The sequence below is a fragment of the Thamnophis sirtalis genome, unplaced genomic scaffold, assembly GCF_051295495.1.
Source record: "Thamnophis sirtalis isolate CommonGarterSnake01/CBP01778 unplaced genomic scaffold, rThaSir2_p1.2 scaffold_1, whole genome shotgun sequence".
Classification (NCBI taxonomy): Eukaryota; Metazoa; Chordata; class Lepidosauria; order Squamata; family Natricidae; genus Thamnophis; species Thamnophis sirtalis.
Window position 1 is genome coordinate 79,251,937 of NW_028261381.1, and position 19,912 is coordinate 79,271,848.

Here is a 19,912-nt window from a genome sequence, read left to right on the forward strand (position 1 = left end):
AGAGAGCGGGGAGGGGGGGCGGTCCTGCAGCGAATACGTCTCCTCCCCGCTCTCCTCCTATGATGGGCTGCACTCGCTGGTGAGTAGACCCGTCCCGATGCCTATGGTAAGGGGAGCAGGGAGGTGTCCGATTGTAAGAACTGCTTCCCCCTCAAAAGATGTTGACTTGTTCTCAACAAACCTATATAATTGCATCGATCGCCAGTTTCTGTTATTATTATTATTATTATTTCCGGTTCTAATTGTCTTTCATCGTCCTTTCCTTGATCGCTTTTGCCGATTTAAGAACAAGGAGAGCTGTCGCTGTGGCTCACTAGAACAAAACATAAAAAGTAAGGCTGCCTTTATCGGAGGCAACAGAAGAACAAAAAAAAAAAACTAGGCAGGCTGCAGTTTTTTTACATTCGAATGCATACTGGAAGTTGTACGATACTGTACTCAGTGGAGACTGCAGACACAACAGTAGCTACCAAGGTTTCAGTCCAATGCCTCTTTATCTCTTAAGAAATAATCCCGCTCTGCAAGACGGCAAGGCAAGGTATACCTGTAAATAGACATGTACAGCAAGGCTGTGTAGGTTTAGGCAGGCTGAGAGACACACTATTGAGTGATGCACCTGGGCTAGTTCATCAATATGAGCAGGACCATAGCAAAAAATTGTACTAATATTAATTGAAATGTAGAGGGACATGGTGGCTCAGTGGCTAAGATGCTGAGCATGTTGATCAGAAAGATCAGCAGTTCGGAGGTTCGAATCCCTAGCGCCACATAACGGAGTGAGCTCCGGTTACTTGTCCCAGCTTCTGCTAACCTAGCAGTGAAAGCATATAAAAATGCAAGTAGAAAAATAGGGACCACCTTTGGTGGGAAGGTAACAGCGCTCCGTGCGCCTTCAGCATTTAGTCATGTCGGCCACATGACCACGGAGACGTCTTCAGACAGCGCTGGCTCTTCAGCTTTGAAACGGAGATGAGCACTGCCCCCTAGAATTGGGAACAACTAGCATATATGTAGGAGGGGAACCTTTACCTAACTGAAATTTAAACAGATAACTAAATAGTAAACATTGAAAGCACCGATGCCCTTGCATTACCTACATGGATATACATTTATAGTTTTCTTAGGAAAAGCATGGAATTAGCATTCATTTTTTTCTTCCACCACACACACGGAAACCAGGAATTTACATTTAAAGTGTCATAAAGGAGACAAGGCAACTCTAATTCACCCTTCAACCAGTGATTTCTAGCACTCCTCAGCAGATAATGAGAAAATCCAGAAAGTTGCTACCGGCATAGCCAAATCTTCCATTACTTTACTATTATTTATTTATTAGTCTCCATCCATTCTTTATTAGTTAGCTAGTTTGCCACTAAAAATGTCACAGATCTACTACAAACAGGATCCAATTTGCAATCCAACCAACCCATTAAAAAATGAAGTAATTTCTGCTATCCAATAGAGGAAAGTGCCTCTGAAATACACATTCCCCCCCACCCCAAGAAACATTTTCAAGATAACTGATACAAGCCAGAACGCTCACATAGAAATGGGGGGGGGGAGATACAAGCCAAATCAAGTCAAGGAAGAAAGAAAAAAGAGGGGAGGGGGTCATATGAAGGTCAGGCCCGATGAAGGGTGTGGCTGGAACAGAAAGGAAGGAAATAGGCACAGCTAATGGGATGGGAAATGGGACACAGAAGAAGGAAGTGCTATTGAAGATAATAGATGGAAAGCCACAACTAAATTTGAGACTGACAGGTGGAGCATTTGCACAGCCCTGTAGCATCTGAAGTTGGGAAAGGAAGAGTTGGACATGGATAGGGGGTTTGAGGACAAATTTGAAAATTTCTAAGGCTACATTTGTCCCTTCGGATTGCCCACAAGCATCGCCAGTTTGCATCCCACTGATTTATAGGACCAAACTGTGAATGCTGTGATATATGGGAGCTCATCTGCATTATTGATTCTGTTTGCGCAAAAGTCTGAACTGTGTAATCGGGAAGGTATGAACTCCATAATCTAGCTACCCCAGACACTTAACCCTAAGGGAGTCAACCCTGGCCCCAAACAACTCTGAGTTCATTTGGAGCTAGTCACTATTTCTATCAGCCGTATTATCTAAATATTTAATGGGTGTGTTAACCTCCCTATTAATTATGTATGATTGAGACATCCCAGAGAGATGCTGCTAAAATGGGGCCTCTTATGCAAAGACAACCAGTCACTAGCAAAGGAAATCCTATTATAAGCTCAGCAGCATTAAAAAAAAAAAAGGTTGGCCCTGTATGTTTACATCTCCATTTATTCAAATAATTGCAAGCTTCAGTAGTGGCTTTACTCCTAATTCATAGGCATAGACAAAGAGACCTGATCCCCTTGGGCAAAATAGCCCTCCCTTCTATTAAAGCTGGCAGCATCAACAATTTAGCAATAGAAAACTATACTTTGTCCTTTATTTTTGGTTCCACCACAAATGCGCGCACAACAAAAGCGCGCCTGACTAAACCGCAGTGTCTAAAGCGCGGTGACAAAACTGTGCGACGAATGAGCGACTAATTAGCCCTAAAGCGCGCCGACAAAAGCGCGCCGACAGAAGCGCGCTGTAACGTAACCCTCAACCTAACCCTCAACCTAACCCTCAACCTAACCCTCAACCTAACCCTAACCCTAAACCTAACCCTAAACCTAACCATAAACCTAACTGTAAATCTTACCTTAAATGAAATCGCGCTTCTGTCGGCGCGCTGTTGTCAGCGCGCTTTTGAAATCGCAGTTTTAGCGCCGCGGTGTTGTCGGCGCGCTTATGACATTCACGCTTTTGACGGGTCACGTTATTTTTATTGTGGATGGAAACAGGAAGAGGTGTGTTTGACAACAACTCCCATCTTGCTCAGTGGCTGACTTAATCGGAGTGGGAATCTTTTAAAAGATGGAGGGTGAAGTTTACCTTGTGTCAGGCAAAAGCTGATATGGTCAAGGTAATGATGCCACATCATACACATGGGCACACTTGAGATTTTCTTGTCATTATTGGGTTTAGAGGGAAGTTTTAAGGTTACTCTATCATTTTGAATGCATGTCCTATCTCCAGATCAGAGGTGGGTTGCTCCCAGTTCAGCCCGATTTGGCCGAACCGGTAGTGGTGATTCGGCCTGGGTCACAGAACTGGCAATGACCCAGGCTGCCACGGTCCCGAACCTGGTGAGATTTGAACTGCCAAATTGCAGGCAGTCGGCAGGCAGCAAAAGTAGCCTGCAGTACTGCACTGGAGCCACTGTGCCACCGTGGCTCATAGAATCAAAAACAAATGGACCTTTTGATTACCTCAAACTTGTCTGTATATGAACTGGTGTTTTTACATCCACTCAGGTGTACATGAAAAAGCTTCCAGTTATAATTCAATTATGATTACTTTTAAAACTGAATCTAGTTCACTCCAAACCTTTGGGTTTGTCTGTTGGCCTTCATTTGTAACACCATCAGCAATTCCGCAGAGTGAGCTACTGATATTGCAGTTTGCTTGGTCTTCCTTTTAACTCGGTGACTTTGTTCAAGTCACACAATTCAGTTGTATGAACATTCAGTAAAATCCTAGCAATTATATCTGTAATTTATATATAAGGTTAAACTTGGTACCTTTTGAAAGTTTAATGTCTTGCACAACTGATTGGATTAGTTTATTGCACAAATCCATAAAATGGATTAAGTTAGTAGCAACATTAAGCATGTTTTGGGAATACAATCATTTTAGCCCAGGAACGCCCTAGGAACCTCCTATAAATATACTCAGATTACGTGGGTTGTTTGGCTGACAGTAACTGATGCAAGAACAAAGAACATCATAATTAACTATCCTGTTTCCCTGAAAATAAGACCTTCCCAGATAATAAGCCCAATCGGGCATTTGAGTGCATGTGTTAAAATAAGCCCCCCCCAAAAAAATAAGCCCCCCAAATATTGCAACATGTCAGCAGCTATGAGGTGACCACGCTTGCTGCCTCCTGCACCTCAAAAATGATACCTCCCTGAAAATAAGGCCAAGCTCTTATTTCGGGGGTCAAAACAAAATAAGACAGGGTCTTATTTGGGGGAAAACATGGTAGATTAATTAGATTTAGCAGCAACAATATAATCCTTGAGCCCCAGTTCGGTGTAGTGATTCAGGCATCAGGCTAGAAACTGGGAAACTCTGAATTCTAGTCCTGCCTTAAGTACAAAACTAGCTGGGTGACCTTGGGCTAGTCACTTTCTCTCAGCCCTTGGAAAAAGGCAATGCCAAAAAACTTGAAAAACCTTGCCAAGAAAACTGCAGGGTATCTGTCCAGCAGTCTCTGAGAAGTGGACACTATTGAATGGAAAAATACACACACAGAGAGGGGGAGGGAGGGAGAGGGGGGTAAGTTATATTATATTTGTATTGTATTGTGTTGTATTTTAATCTCCTTACTAATTCCTTAATGCCTTTTATGATAAATTTGTCTTCATTGCTGATTGTTTGGCTGTAGTAGGAGCAAAGAAATTTTAGCAAAAATGGAGTCTTGGTAGACTTTTCTCAGTTATACCCAGGAGACATTCCTCTATCTCCATGGGTACTTTACAGAAAGAGAGATAAAAGAGTAAGGAAATTCATGCTTGGGGTCCCAATTTAACATTTTATTTTGTATTCATGTCTTTTCACAGATTAATCTCCATAGTAACCAAGAACTGTGGCACCATTCTAGAACTTGGCTCCAAATACACTGCACGTTAATACTGTAGACTTGGCCAATTTAGCTACTTCCATTGTGTCAACACATGGAGAGAAATTCTGAATTGTAGAATGGGGAACAGCTAATTTTCCACTCTTCTGCCGATTAGGAATTATAAAAAAAACTGTAGTTCAATATTCATGGAAGACACCTGTTTGGTAAAGGCTAACAGTTCTACATCCTGCATAAGCTTAGCTAAGAATAAGCTCAACACCAAAGAACCCAAAATCATATTTCAGGTGAAATCAGTAAAGAAGACAGTCAATATCTGTCTGTCTCAAAAACAGAGTTGAGATATTAAAGAATCATAACCTAGATTAAAAACACAATTCAGAAGAAAATTCTGATGTTACTGAAGATGCAGTAAGCAATTATCTCGGAGTGGCAAAATAATTACCCATTATTTTATCCACAGTGACTTGCAAAGGAAGTGTCTGTAAAGCTATTAACATATTTGCTAGTGTAGTGATAGGAGCATTCATTGCCTCTTCACTGGTACCCATGAACTTTAGTAAAATATAGGATGCATGATTAAAATAGTAAAATACCTTTACCTGGATCAGAACTTAATTTTTGTCCTACTTACCTATATCTGAAACATCAAGAGAGGTGTTAAACAATGTGAGCTCTTGTGAATTGAGTATGTGTTATAGTTGCATACAATTCATTTCATTCTATGAAGATCATCTCCACACAAAGAAATCCTTCCCTTGATCTAATCTTATATTTTAACAAAAGGCATTTCCACTGGAAGATTCTATACAAATTCAAAAACCACTTTGGACCTTGGCAATCCCACATAAGCTTTGTTGGGCATTCAACCAAATTCTGTGTTTCTAAGTTCCATTTTGGGATAGTGTACATATATATATGGATTGAGTGTGGGTAGAGAAATCTGGTTAAGGTAAATCATAGCCACCTGACAATCTGACCAGTTCCTACATCCTAAAAATATATTTTGTGAAGAACTTTTCCACATTTAGCCTCTGCTGTAGCCAGAGGCACACGATTATAAAATAAATGACACAATATCACGTCAACTGTACAGCTCTTGGTGAATTTTTAAAGAGATTTGGGTGGGTAGCCTGGCAGTTTCATCCTATTACTGTGCAGATGCTGAGATCCTTATTTGCAAACAATCAAGCACACACAACCATAAACTGAAAATGTGGATAGGAACCAAGCATTAACATTATTATTTCCTGTTTGTTTTGGGTGGAGGTGAAGGGACTTTTTCTCCAGGATTAGCAGCAGTGTGAACAAGGGAATGATTTAATGATCTTTTTTTGTACACTCCCATTTGTCAACTTGAGTGGAAATGCTGATTGGCTCATTCTTTTCTCAGTTTTTCAAATTCAGCAGAAATGACGATGATGGGTAGATAACCCTCAAAATCGCTTTGGTGGACTGGGTAGTAGTGTCAATGCCATGTGCAAGTGAATAAGCTTATTTCTTTGCTCTTATGTTCAGGGGCATCTGACAATCTGGTTTCAGCTTTCTAATAGTCCACTGAAATTGCCCTGGCAAAGAATTTTGTCATGGCACCTGCCCTTTGGAATAACATTTCCCCTCCAGAAATTGGACCACCTGAACTCTGGACATTTTAAAACAAATGTAGTGTATTTTCCAAGCTTTAGGATAAATTCATTCTGTGACTATCAGTGTGTAGTTTGCATTGGTTATATTTGTTCCACCTATGTTCTGCTCCATGATGTTATTTGTTTGTTTTTAGGCATTATGCCACCTAGTCTGTGCTGAGTTGGGTCACCTATATGATAAATAAATAGCTTTTTGCACCAAATTCAAGTATTTCTATTCTTGAGTGATCCCTTATTTATAATTGATCATCCTCTCCCGTTTTGGAATTCTGCCATGACTTAGTATTTCCAAAACAGTTAACTCATTCATAAATGTTCATTTTCTCTATTGTTTGTCAAGGGTCTCCTCTGTGTTCCCAACATCTTCCCCTCTCTCCACAACTTTCTTGGGTGAGCTATTCAAATCCTATAATTCTCACGGTTCCACCACAAAAGCGCGTAGGACAAAATCTCGCTCGACAAAAGCGCGCTGTGACGTCATCACAGCACGACGAAAAAGATCGAAAAATTGTAAAAATAAAGCGAAAACCTTACCCTAAGCCCCCCAAACCTAACCCTAAACCTAACCCTAAACCTAACTCTTAACCTAACCCAAAACCTAACCCAAAACCTAACCGTTAAAGTAACGAAAAACCTAACGCTAACCCTTATCCTAACCCTAACGCTAACGCTAACGCTCTAAAGCTAACCCTAACCCTTAACCTAACCCTAACCCTAACCCTAACCCTAACCCTAACCCTAACCCTTACCTTTATGTGAATCGGCTTGCTTTAATTTAATTTTTATTAATTTTTATTTGAATTTTTCGATCTTTTTCGTCGCGCTGTGATGACGTCAAAGGCGCGATTTTGTCGATCGCGCTTTTGCCGTCCGCGCTTTTGACGGGTCACGAATTCTCACTACCCTTGTTCTAATGGCATCCATTTTATTTTTCTTTCTGTGGATCTCATACTTTCATCTGCTTGCTGTACTCATACTGAACACTCTCAACCATCTCAAATGATACTATCCAATGCCAATCCACTTATTTTGCCTCCAAGCCTTCCTATCATTGAACTCTGTCCTTATTCATCAACATCACAACATCTTTGAATGGTTCCAAGTCTTCAACATTAAGGTTAATCATCCAAAAGGGGATTTTCTCCACATATCTTCCTATGGATTACATGCAGTCTCTGATCCATCAGCATAATATCCTGTGTTGCTTTCAGTCAGCCAAGCAATCTACCTTGACATGATTCCAAAAACAGAAGCAGCCAAGGAGAAAGAATAATAAATAGCAATAGCACTTAGACTTATATGCCGCTTTACAGTGCTCTACAGCTTTCTCCAAGGCTAAGAAATTCAAATAATTTGCTAGATCATATTTTATGAAAAACTAAGTTCTTTTGAGATTTCTGGCTTACCTTTAATTCCCATCTTTTCTACCAGACTTTCAGCACAAATTGAACTTCTAAAAATCTCTCTACATTCTTTTCTTATCTGTTTCTTTCACTATCTGATCCGGACTGTAAACTCTCCATAATAACAACCTCACTAATTTAGTCTATGGAGATTCTGTTATCCAGGTCATGGTTGTCCCAAAGGTGTTTTTTCACGAGGCGCCTGAAGACATTTCACTTCTCATCTAAGAAGCTCCTTCCACTCTGACTGGATGGTGGGGCATGGAATCCCCCATTCCACACCACCCAGTCAGAGCTGAAGAAACTTCTTGCATGAAAAGCAAAATGTCTTTTAAAAAACCAAAAAAACAAAAACAAAACCCAAGAAAGTCCAGTTGCCTCCTGAAAAAGCACCTTTGGGACTCATTGATTTAGCCAAATCTACAAATGGCTTTATGTATGTACTTAACTTATATGACTTAGAGGCTGTCCAATTCCAGACAACTCTGGGCAAACTTTAAAAAAGGAAAAAATAATGAAGTCAAAAAACACATTATGCATGTCTAGAAGGGAGGAAAGCATATAGAGTAGAGCAAGAAAAGAAGTATAACCACCTTAAACCTCCCCAGGACTATAGTAGATGAGCCAGATTTTGAAAGACTTTTGGAATATTATCAGGATGGGAACCATGATGTAGTAAACATTATTAAATTATACCAACAATAATACAGGTATACATTGATTTAAAAAAATAAAAGTTGTCAAAAGGTAAGCAGAAAAAAGTTTTAGAGTGTAAAAATCAACATTGTTAAAATTATGCATAATATACATAGTAGCTGGTAGGAGAAATTCTTAATGCACATATTCTCATTTAAATTCATGTATTTGTGGAATAATTTTAATTGATATTAATTACTTCCATGTAATTATCCCTGTTTTACAATAGAAGAGAATAATGCTTTTTCCTTTTGCCAACTTAAAGCAGATTCAGGCTAAGCCTACAGAAAGCTTTTCAAAAGAACTTGTTGCATAAATTCTCATCTTACACAAAACTCCTTTGTGAGTTTTGCTCTCTGATGTCTATAAATCTGTATATCTATGGATATTTTGGATGTATCCCTGATTCAGATTTCCATTTCACATTGTCCTTCCTTTAGCTAATGTTTTTACTAAATCTCTCCCATAAACTTTCATTGATAGTTCAACTGCAAGAGACAAATGCTTCATTGTAAGCAATGAATGGACTGTCTCATTTAGCTGAATGGAGGTTTCAAAGATTCTTACTGCGCCCAGTTTGAGGTGACTGTGCCATGCTATGATAAGAGGCACGGAGAAAAATTGGATACAATGCTTCTCTGCTCCCAGTGTTTTAGTTCTTGCTTTAACTTATTGGCAGAGAGTTACACATAAAAAAGACAAAAGAAATGTACGTTCTTAGAAGATGGACAGTGCGGTTCTACCAAGTTACATAGAAGACCAAGGTCAGGACAAACTTTCTTTTTACAAAGTCCACAACTGTCCCCAATATATTTGTATAGGGTGCTACAACTACCATGAGAAAAGTAATATTTGTACCACCAATTCCTTTATTGATTGCCTGGGCACCTACTGAAAACATTTCAGCAGAACAAGTGCAGCAAGGCTCAGGGAGGTTACATGGGCTGGGGGTACTTACCCAAGAAATTTAAATTTTTCTCTGCCAGTTTCCCCATTGACTTTGCTTGTGGGAAGCAAGCAGGGAAGGTTACAAATCATTGTAATCCGACACTGGGATGCTGCAACCAGCTCCCATACTTTATATGGGAGCTGGTTGCCAAGCACCCAGATCATACTCAAATCATCATAGGGTACTGGGATGGCTGGAACTTTGGGGAGTAGACAACAGTATCATTCGGTGTCGTAACTGTCAAGTGGTTGTTAACCAAGGACTACTTGTATGTTATCACTGGAGGGAAGAGCCACTTCTCCCTATACAGGTACATATAATAATGCTGGGGAAGTGGGTGTCATATTTTTAAAGCATTGCTATCTCCTGATTCTAAATTTACTATTTTCCTGTTTGGGGGGAGAAAAGCAGAAGATGCTAGTTAGACAACTGCACTACAAAACCGTGGCTATGAACAGAACATTTCTATAACCAGGAATGGACATGTTGCAAAATGAGCATAACTCTTTCATCTTGCAATCTGTATTGAGGTTTTCATGACTATCCCAGATGCAGTTCTCTTAAATGCTTGGACAAAGGCATCTTGATTTTCCTACTAGCAGGGAAATTATGTGATATGTTCTGTTTCAGAAGGGAAAAATTATATAGTTATATTCTACCAAGGAACTTCTGCACCACTAACTTTTCACCCAGCAAGATCGGTAAAATAGTTTTTTCCCCCATTGTCATCCTTGTACTACTTGAGAACACTACGTGACTGAACAAGAATAGAACACAAAAGTCCTTCCCCTATCAACCGTTATCTTTGGTATTTTTCTTACAATATGTTGTATGCCACTTCAGAGCTGCTACAGTGAAGGACTCTTATAACAGACTAGGACCTTGAAGTTTTCAGTTCCTTTCTCAAGGAAAAAAGCAATAAATGGCCTTGTCTATTGGTATTAGCTATGCATTCGTGAAAGATAAGTGTTGATTTATACATTCCAAATAGTGCCACTTGAATGTTATAGTCTGCATTCTTCAGCTTTCATCTTTGTCCTTTCAGCCACTCAGAGAACATCTACAGATACAAAATAAAAATATTTCATAACTCAACATATACAAATACTGAACTGACAAGTTTTAGTGATGTTCCCCTTAAGATCAGCAGCCAGAAGCAGAAAAATACCATGGGATAAGAATTCCTGCCATTCCCTAGGCTGCAGCATCTCAAAAAATAAAGTGTGATCTATTGTGCACTACAGACCCATCAAAAGTAATCAACTCACCTACCTGATAAGGGCACCAACTGTGAACAGAATCATGTGATGTGATAACCTATTTCCTCCGATGGTGCAACAAACTTCCTGGTTTGGAATATAGGTTCATTGCATTGACAAATTATTTTGTTCTTTTCAAATTTCTAAAGCTTGTAAAGTATTAGTATCCTGGTAGATTTATTACTACAGAGCCAACTCCCATAGCTGCTTTATTTATTAATTTGACTGAGTAATAAATGTATCTGATATGCATTAGGGTTTCTAGGTGCAGAGCATTAATTAGTGGATCTTTTTTAAAATAAGCTAGATACCTTGCTTGTAGTAGGTAGGTAGGAAATAAGATCCACAGCATCTCCATTAATTCTCTTCATTCTCTTTTCTCTGAACCAAACAATAGTTGCAGTTCAGGTGTCTCAGAGCATTTGCTGAGATAGCATGATAGGAAAACATTCACACCTCAAAACTTGTTCATCACTGAAGCAGATGTTCCCTTACCTGCTCTGGAATTTGAGAAGATAGAACTTTCATGTTTTCCCTGTCCAGTTGTATCTTGTTCTAGGGCAGTGTTTCTCAACCTTGGCGACTTTAAGTCCTATGGACTTCAACTCTCAGAATCCCCCAGCCAGCACAGCTGGTTGGGGAATTCTGGGAGTTGAAGTCCACAGGACTTGAAGTCGTCATGGTTGAGAAACACTGCTCTAGGGTGTGGTACTCATCTGTTTCTTAGCCAAGGGAGCCAGAGTTGTCTGAAGACATTTCCATGCTCATGTGGGCAGCATGACTGTATGCCAAGATGCACAGAATGCTATAAAAACCATTGAAAGCCACTTCTTTGCATTTTTCTCTTTCTTTTATATTTTCCTCTTCCTTTTCTTTCTTTCTTGCACTTTTAGCCGCCTCTGGTTTCTTTTTTCTTCTTCCTTACTCTATATTAGCTTGGGTTATTTCTTACCATTAATATATATATATATATATATATATATATATATATATATATATATATATATATATATATATATATATATATATATATATATATATATATATATATATATATAAAATGATATTTAAAAAGCATATAACCTAATACAATTTCTTATAGTATGCCTAAACCCCCTATTATTGTATGAAACAAAGTAGTAGAGGAATTAAAGCACACATGTGCTTGAGAATATCATGTTTCTGACTTGCAGGGATGATGTTTGTGTATAGTTTGGCTCAGCATCTCCAAAAAGTCATGAGTAAAAACTGAGTTGTAGCATATCCTGCACTTCTCCTGTTTTAGTACACTGCATCATATGTGAGACTCCCAGCAGTGAACATGCAGTCTTCTACCTTCCAGGCCTATGACAGTCATCATTTGCATCACTAAAAGAGACAAGAAACTTCGTAATTGATACATCTAATGCCCAGCTACTGTAGTCAATTTAGGAGCACAGGACTAACACATAGAAGAACAAAAGCTGTTCCAGAATTTCTCTACAGGACTCATAATGACTCCCCTTTGGAATGCTTTAAAACAGCTCAGCTGTAACTTTCCAGTACGTTATTGGCTGAAGCAGTAACATAATTATCTACTGTGGCAAAAAAACAATAGCATTCCCAGCTTCTAAAACTATGGATTTTGCCTGCAGCTACTTTTCTCACCTTCATGCATTTTCACAAGGATGATTTGCTCATACATTTCTTTCCTAACAAATAGGCCAGTTAAGATATCTTTCAATCGACATTGAAAGTTCATTCAGCAATGGGAGAATCCCATAGTTTCATGGATTTAAAAACCGAAGTCTCTAACACATAAATCACAAACACACACAGCCTAAACATAATTTTTCAGTAACCTCTACACACTAAAGCCTGCTCTGCGGTGATCCTCTTTGCTCAAGGTATTTTTTTTTTTTTTGACATGTCAAATTGCTGAAAACGAGGCTATTGCTCCCATTTACTGATAACAAAATAGCAACTGTACAAAAACCCATAAAATAACACTTTTTAGGAAGGGAGGGCAATCCTCAATTCTTTAACATTCCCTATATGTGATAAATATCCAGAATCCAGAATTCCGGTCATAGTGACCTTAGGATCTTTTTTCCCCAAATAAAAACTGTGCACGAAAGGAGAGAAGACTTAGCTCTCTAAGAGGTTTTTTTCCAAGAAATGTTCAAAAGCAGAGATTTGTTAGACTCCTGATATTATGAGCCCTAATTTTATGTTTACCCAGAATATATGAATAAATAGAAACCCAAACACTTTAAATCTCCAATCAAGGAAATCAAATACTAAACAAGTGCCGTCAGGCCTGAAAGTTTTTATTGCTTGGAAATAGAGCAGATACATGTAAGCAATACACAAGTAAAATGAAGCTGCCTTTGATCTGAACTCAGAACCTGATGATTTACATGGACCCATCAATTTATTTATTTGTTTGTCTGTTTAAATTTGCAAGGTTGCCTATCTATCTGATGAAACTTTGGGCAGTGAACACACTATATAAAAACATGCCTTTTATTTTAGATTTACAGGATTATTTAAAAAAATTAAATCTTCTCCCCTGACATTGTTTGATAACTGGCCAGTAAGGGAAACAGCCCAAACCTCCTCACAGGATTGTTGTTATGGGGGGGGGATAGGAGGAGCCTATTTTGTTCATCACCTTGAGTTATTCATAAAAATAATAAAGATGAGATTCAAATAAATGTATAAAAATATTTTGGAGGACACTATCAAAAGTCACATTTCAAGAATGAACAAAAAAAAGATTTTCTAGACTTCTAGGTTTTCTACATTTCTACAAGAATATAGCAATATATTTATTGGATCATGCCCAGACCCCGTTTAAAGGCCAATCAGGCAGGAGATAAACAGTACTTCCCTCCTTTCCCTGTTCCTTTGCAACAGTACTTATAGACAAGCTACTCTTAGCCAATGGAAATACTGAGTGTTCAAGGCTAATAGTAGACATGATAAGACCTTACTTTCACAAATGAGCCCCAATCCCCTTTCAAAGTAATCTATGTTCGGAGCCATCACTATATTGCAATAATGTATTCCGAAGGTTTATTTTTTGCTATGTGGTAAATTATTTTTCCTGTTTTGAATCTTCTTCCTGCCAGCTTCATTGGCAGACCTAGTGCTTGGAAACAGGGGGGGGATTTCTTTGTCACTTTCTTAATTCGGGGCATGATTTCACCTCAATCATGTCTCCCCTAAATTGTCTTCAAGCAAAAGAATCACAATCTAATTTCTTCCACACAAGAAAGATGTTCAAGTCCCCAATCTTTGACTGTACTGCTTAGTCATTTTTCCAAGCCTATTATGTCTTTTTTCAAGGACTGCTGTTTTAAGTGGTACAAGAAAATTGATTCATTCTTATTCTAATGGGATAACAGGTAGTCCTCGACTTAACGACAGTTTATTTAGTGAGTGTTCAAAATTACATCCCTGAAAAAAGTGACTTATGACCGTTTTGCACTTATGACCATTGCAGTATCCCCATGGTCACATAATCAAAATTCAGATGCTTGGCAAGACTCATATTTATGACACTTGCCATGTCCAGGGGTCATGTGATCACCTTTTGCGACCTTCTGACAAGCAAAGTCAATGGGGAAACCAGTTTCACTTTACAATTGGGTTACTAACTTTACCAACTTCAGTGCTTCACTTAACAACTGTGGAAAGAAAAGTCATAAAATGGGGCAAAACTTACTTAACAAATGAAATTTTGGGCTCAATTGTGGTCGTAAATTGAGGACTACCTGTATAAATCATCCTGAACTAAAGGAACTATTTCAGTACATATAGACCTGTCAAGCACCTTAGTTTTGATCAGCTGACTCTGGGACTGCTGTAACAGTCATTACTCACTTTTCTCAAAGCTTTTGTAACTTCAGGATTGTTAAATGAATGACTGTAAATCAGGGAGTATCTGTATTTCGATGCAGCAAATCTTCAGCTTAGTGTTATTTAGATATACATTTGGCAAGGCATCAATGATCTAGGATTTCATAGTATTTATTTTTCTAAAAAGAACGACCAGGATGTGATAAAGACACAAAACACATACCGTTTGCTGACATATAGTGCCTCAGATCAGGACTAAGAGGAAAGAGTGCCATCTGCTGATTCACCAATTATTACAGTCATCTTTTGGTTTTCATAAAATTAAAATAGCTGATAGTTGATATTGTACCTCTATAACCAAAAACATATTTTAGATGAAGATAAATGATTGAGAAAAATTACTTGCCACTAAAAACCCACATTCAAAACCTATTGATTTGTATCTATAATAAAGATAGCAGCACGTCATGGAAGCTTTGAAGTAAAAAGAGCATCCATGTACTTAATTGAACATTTGGCTAGTTTGCTTTTTAAACTAATAAGATATAGAATCATAGGGACTTTGGAGATCTCCTTGGCATTTGTTTCACAAGCACAGAGTGTCATGGATCCTCCCCTGGACTCCTCTCCAGATGCGGGTGAGTTTGAGTCTGTAGAGGAAAGTGTGGAGTTAAGTATTGGTCAGAATTGGGGCTCAGAGAATGCTGGCCTTCTGGAGTGGCCTCAGCTGGGTCAATTGTCGGTGTTAGTGTGGGGGCAGAGATCGACCCCTAGGCCCCTAACATATGGGGTGCTGCAGGGTTCGGTCTTATCCCCCCTACTATTTAACATCTACATGAAACCGCTGGGCGAGATCATTCGGAGGCACGGGATAAGATACCACCAATACACGGACGATACCCAGTTGTATCTGTCCGCCCCGTGCCAACTCAATGAAGCGGTGGACGTGATGAACCGGGGTCTTGAAGCCGTTAGGGACTGGATGAGGGCTAACAAGCTTGTACTCAACCCGGAGAAGACCGAGTGGCTGTTGTGTTTCCCTCCCAATAATTTGGCTAGTGTTCCATCACTCAGGCTGGGGGGCCAAACTTTATACCCCTCAGACAGGGTTCGCAACTTGGGAGTCCTCCTGGACCCACAGCTGACATTTGACCACCATCTGACGGCTGTGACCAGGGGGGCATTTGCCCAGGTTCGCCTGGTGCGCCAGTTGCGACCCTACCTGAACCGGGAGGCTCTCACAACAGTCACTTGGGCCCTTGTGACCTCTAGGCTGGAATACTGCAATGTGCTCTACATGGGGCTGCCCTTGAAGAGCACCCGGCGACTTCAGCTAGTCCAGAATGCGGCCGCGCGAGTGATCGTGGGTGCACCTCGGTTCGCCCACATAACACCTATCCTCCGCGAGCTGCGCTGGCTACCTGTTGATCTCCGGGTGCACTTCAAGGTGCTACTTACCACCCATAAAGTCCTTCATGGTAGTGGATCTGCGTACTTGAGAGACCGCCTCTTGCCAATTACCTCCTTGCGACCTATTAGATCGCACAGATTAGGCCTCCTCCGAGTTCCATCCGCCAGTCAGTGTCGACTGGCAACTACACGGAGGAGAGCCTTTTCAGTAGTAGCTCCGATCCTTTGGAACGATCTCCCCGTGGAGATTCGTACCCTCACCACCGTCCAGACCTTCCGCACAGCCCTCAAGACCTGGCTATCCCGTCAGGCCTGGGGATAAAGATCGTAATCCGTCCCCACCCGAATGATGAATGTTGTGTACTATTTTTACTTATGTATTGTTTTATGTCTTACTGTCTTGTACTCCCCTCCCTATATATTGTAAGCCGCCCTGAGTCCCCTCAGGGAAAAGGGCGGCCTATAAATAATAAACCATAAACCATAATTGGAGAAGCCAGAGTCTAAGGTTGAGGGAAGCTGAAGCTGAAGGAGGCTCCAACCTAGGACCAGGAGCAGGTGCCTCCCTTAACAATGAGGTGGTGTAGTCCATACCTCCTCTGGATCCAATGACACATGTAAAGCAAAGAGGAGACAGGCACAATGCCGGTCAGCCAGACTACTCACAAGGAGGCAACCTTGCCTCTCATGAAGGGCTACCCTGCCCTTGCCCTTTAGTGTTGTCGGATCAACGTGCCAAGTTCTGTGCCCGTGCCGTGATCCTGGACTATTGTATTCCTGGGCTGCTTTCCTGGACTTCTTGTGTGGCTATTGGACTTGGTTACCCAGTGACTCTTGCTGTACTGAGCTTGGAATCTGGACCCGTGCAATAAGGGTGCTTTCTGAGGACCTGTTTGGAGGGGGCGTGTTGAATAAACACCTGTAGAACTCTTGCCCTGTGGTGGAGGGAGTGGGGCACCACACTGGATGCCATTGTACGTGGGATTTTTCTATAGCAATATTTTAAATCTGTGAAAGATCTAGATTTCATTCAGCAGATTCTCATTTTTTTCATTCTATACCATTCATACATAATGCTAAAAATCTTTTCAACAAATGTTACACCAAAGTAAGTGAAATGGAACACCTACTTCCTCAAATACTAATGGTAAGCTGCTGAGAAGTTACTAGCAACAGTATTGGCAACTTCAATCCAATTATTTTTATAACTCTTCCTTTCTCATTAAAATTAAAAACATTCTAAGGTGGAGCTTGATTTTTTTTGTATCAAACAAGAATTAATCTATTGGTTATAAAAGGAATTGTTGAACAGGCTTGTTATCAAGAACCCAATATCGTGGCTGAGAATGATTCACCCAAGGTCACCAAGCTAACTTTCATGACTAAGGCAAGACACGAACTAACAATCTTCTAGTTTCTAGCACGATGCCTTACCACTAGAGTAAACTGGCCCTCTTTCTTATTGCTACAACTGACTCTTAAACACTTCTGAGATATTTTACTCTATGATACCTGAACCTTATAATACCAATGATTACAATGTAAAGATGAAATTTTCTAGTTAGGAAATCATTGTATTAACATATTGGCCTTGCATCACAGAAACTCAGATTGCAGTCCACGTTTAGCCACTAAATGGATAACTTTGATCCAGTGACTTTTAGGACAACCTACCTCACTGCAGAAAAATAAGCATGAAGAGTGAATGTTGTAAAACTTTAAACTTCTAATAAATCAAACAAATAAGATGAACTGGTTTCCCCCACCTCCTCTAGACACATCCATGTAGTTGGCAGCAATGCAAAAATAGTTTGCCACTGCTGTCCTCTGGAATGCTTCACTCTCAGTCTATCTTATAGACTTAGTATTCATTGAAAATCTTGAAAATAATCAGACCTGGCTCTATCCAGACAAGGCTAATTAGGTACTAACGCTAGTTGAGGCAGTTACATAATCATCACTTACAACAACATTAAACTATAACTAAGTTTATTATTAAATCCAGTTCCCACATCCCTGTCCTCATCACCAAGCACTTATGAAGAGGATATAAGGCATTTCTGGCTTTATTTTCGATGAACCATATTTTCTCTTCATATCTAAGGCTGAAAAACATACTAAGACTATGTTTTATTAAAATAACATAATGAAGATTGTACAAAATTTGTTGCAATGAACTAGGTAGCAATTCCCACCACAATACCAAAACAAAGAAACAAAGGTTTTCAATCTCTCCTTCATAAACTGTATCCAGAATAGAAACTCCAAAGGTCAGACTATAACATAAAGTGTAAGTAACATACTTACAATGTAACAGGCAGACCAGAAAATCTGTTACTTCTTATTTAGGTGCTGATACATTAGAGAAACCTTCACATGGAAAGGGAAATGTGAAAATGTACTAATTCCACAATTTGGAGCATGTTACAAATAAAAATAAAATCAATCATTCTTATCAAAATGTTTGAAGAGTTCCAGTTTGGTGTGGTGGTGAAGATGTTGACCCAGAAACCAGGAGATTGAAAGATGAAAGATGGCTGGGGACTCTGGCCCACTCTCTCTCTCTAAGCCAAAGCCACTCACAGGATTGAGGGGAAAATAAGAGGAATATTAGGCATTTTCTACACCTTCAGTTATTTATAGCAAAGATGGATAAAAATATAATAGAAGAAATTTATTTTTTAACATACATGCATGATAAAAAGAATTCATGGTGACTTAAACATAAAAAGCCAGACAAAATTAAGTTTTGACCTTAAGTGTATCCAGGTACACTCATACAATTACAAATAGTCCTCAACTTACAACAGTTCATTTAGTGATCGTTCAAAGTTACAAAGCATTGAAAAAAGTGACATGATCATTTTTCATAATTAGCATCTTTGTACAATCCCCATGATCATGTGATCAAAATTCAGGTGCTTAGCAACTGGTTCATACTTATGACCATCGTCGTGTCCCAAGGTCATGTGATCCCCTCTTGCAACCTTTTGACAAGCAAAATCAACAGGGAAGCCAGATTCACTTAACAACCAGGTCGCTAACTTATCAATTGTAGTGATTCAGTTAACAACTGTGGTAAGAAAGGTGGTAAAAGATGGGGGGAAATTCACTTAACAAATGTTTCATTTAACCACAGAAATTTTGGGCTCAATTGTGGTCCTAGGTCGAGGACTACCTGTATTAGGTACTTTCAATGCCTTCAGTGATTTTAGCAAAGCTAGAATAAAAATATAATAACAGAAATTCCTACTTCAACATACATGCATGATGAAAAGTGAATTAATTCATGGCAACTTCAACACAAAAAGCCATACAAAAGTGAAAGCTTCCAGTTTTGACCTCCAGCGACTACCCCACACACTCATGCAACTACATGCAATTGCAACAGAAGGCGAATAGCTCCTTAGTCCCTCCTTCGCAAGTGGATCACAATGTCCAGTCAGTGGCAAATTAAGGCTCACAGGTGCCCTAAGCACTGACAAATCTTGGTGCCCCTCCCCTTTTGTACATACTATACAAACTTTTTTTTAACAAATCTTCATTGGGTTTTTTTTTCTTTCTCAACTTTGTGGTGCCCCCTTTGGGCCTGGTGCCCTAAGCACCTGCTTAGTCTGCTTAATGGTTAATCCACCAATGTACCCAGTCTAGCTAGCCTACATTGAGCCCTAACCCCCAACCCGGCCCGACGCTGCTTAGCTTCCGATTCCGAAGAAGCCCGCAGCAAAAGCACCCGCCCGTATAAAGCACCAGCCCAGTCCTCCGCATCATTCCCTAAGAGAGGAACAGAACGACTCGAACCTCTCGATGAGCCCTCACCCACACATTACACGTGGAAGAACCTTCCGCTCCCCACCGCCTTTCCGGAAAAAAAACCAGATCACATGACGTGCAGGGACATTTAAAAAAAATCATTATAATTCGGGAAGGGGAGGGCGCGTGCGTGCGTGCTCGCTTACGAAGCGAGTGACGGAAATGACGTTAGCCTAAAAAAAAAAAAAAA

The 19,912-nt window shown here is 39.8% G+C and overlaps 2 long non-coding RNA genes across 2 annotated transcripts; one reads left to right on the forward strand and one right to left on the reverse strand.

Moving 5' to 3' along the window:
• The first annotated feature begins 13 nt into the window (after positions 1-13).
• LOC148049583 (uncharacterized) lies at positions 14-6,552 on the forward strand. The gene is made up of 2 exons (XR_015697343.1): positions 14-79; positions 6,222-6,552. It is a non-coding gene; the product is annotated as an uncharacterized LOC148049583 (long non-coding RNA).
• A 3,430-nt stretch (positions 6,553-9,982) lies between these two features.
• Positions 9,983-19,781, reverse strand: LOC106541457 (uncharacterized). Its single transcript, XR_001312967.2, has 3 exons — positions 18,217-19,781; positions 14,723-14,850; positions 9,983-10,457 (listed from the first exon to the last, which is right to left on the reverse strand). It is a non-coding gene; the product is annotated as an uncharacterized LOC106541457 (long non-coding RNA).
• Positions 19,782-19,912: the final 131 nt, after the last annotated feature.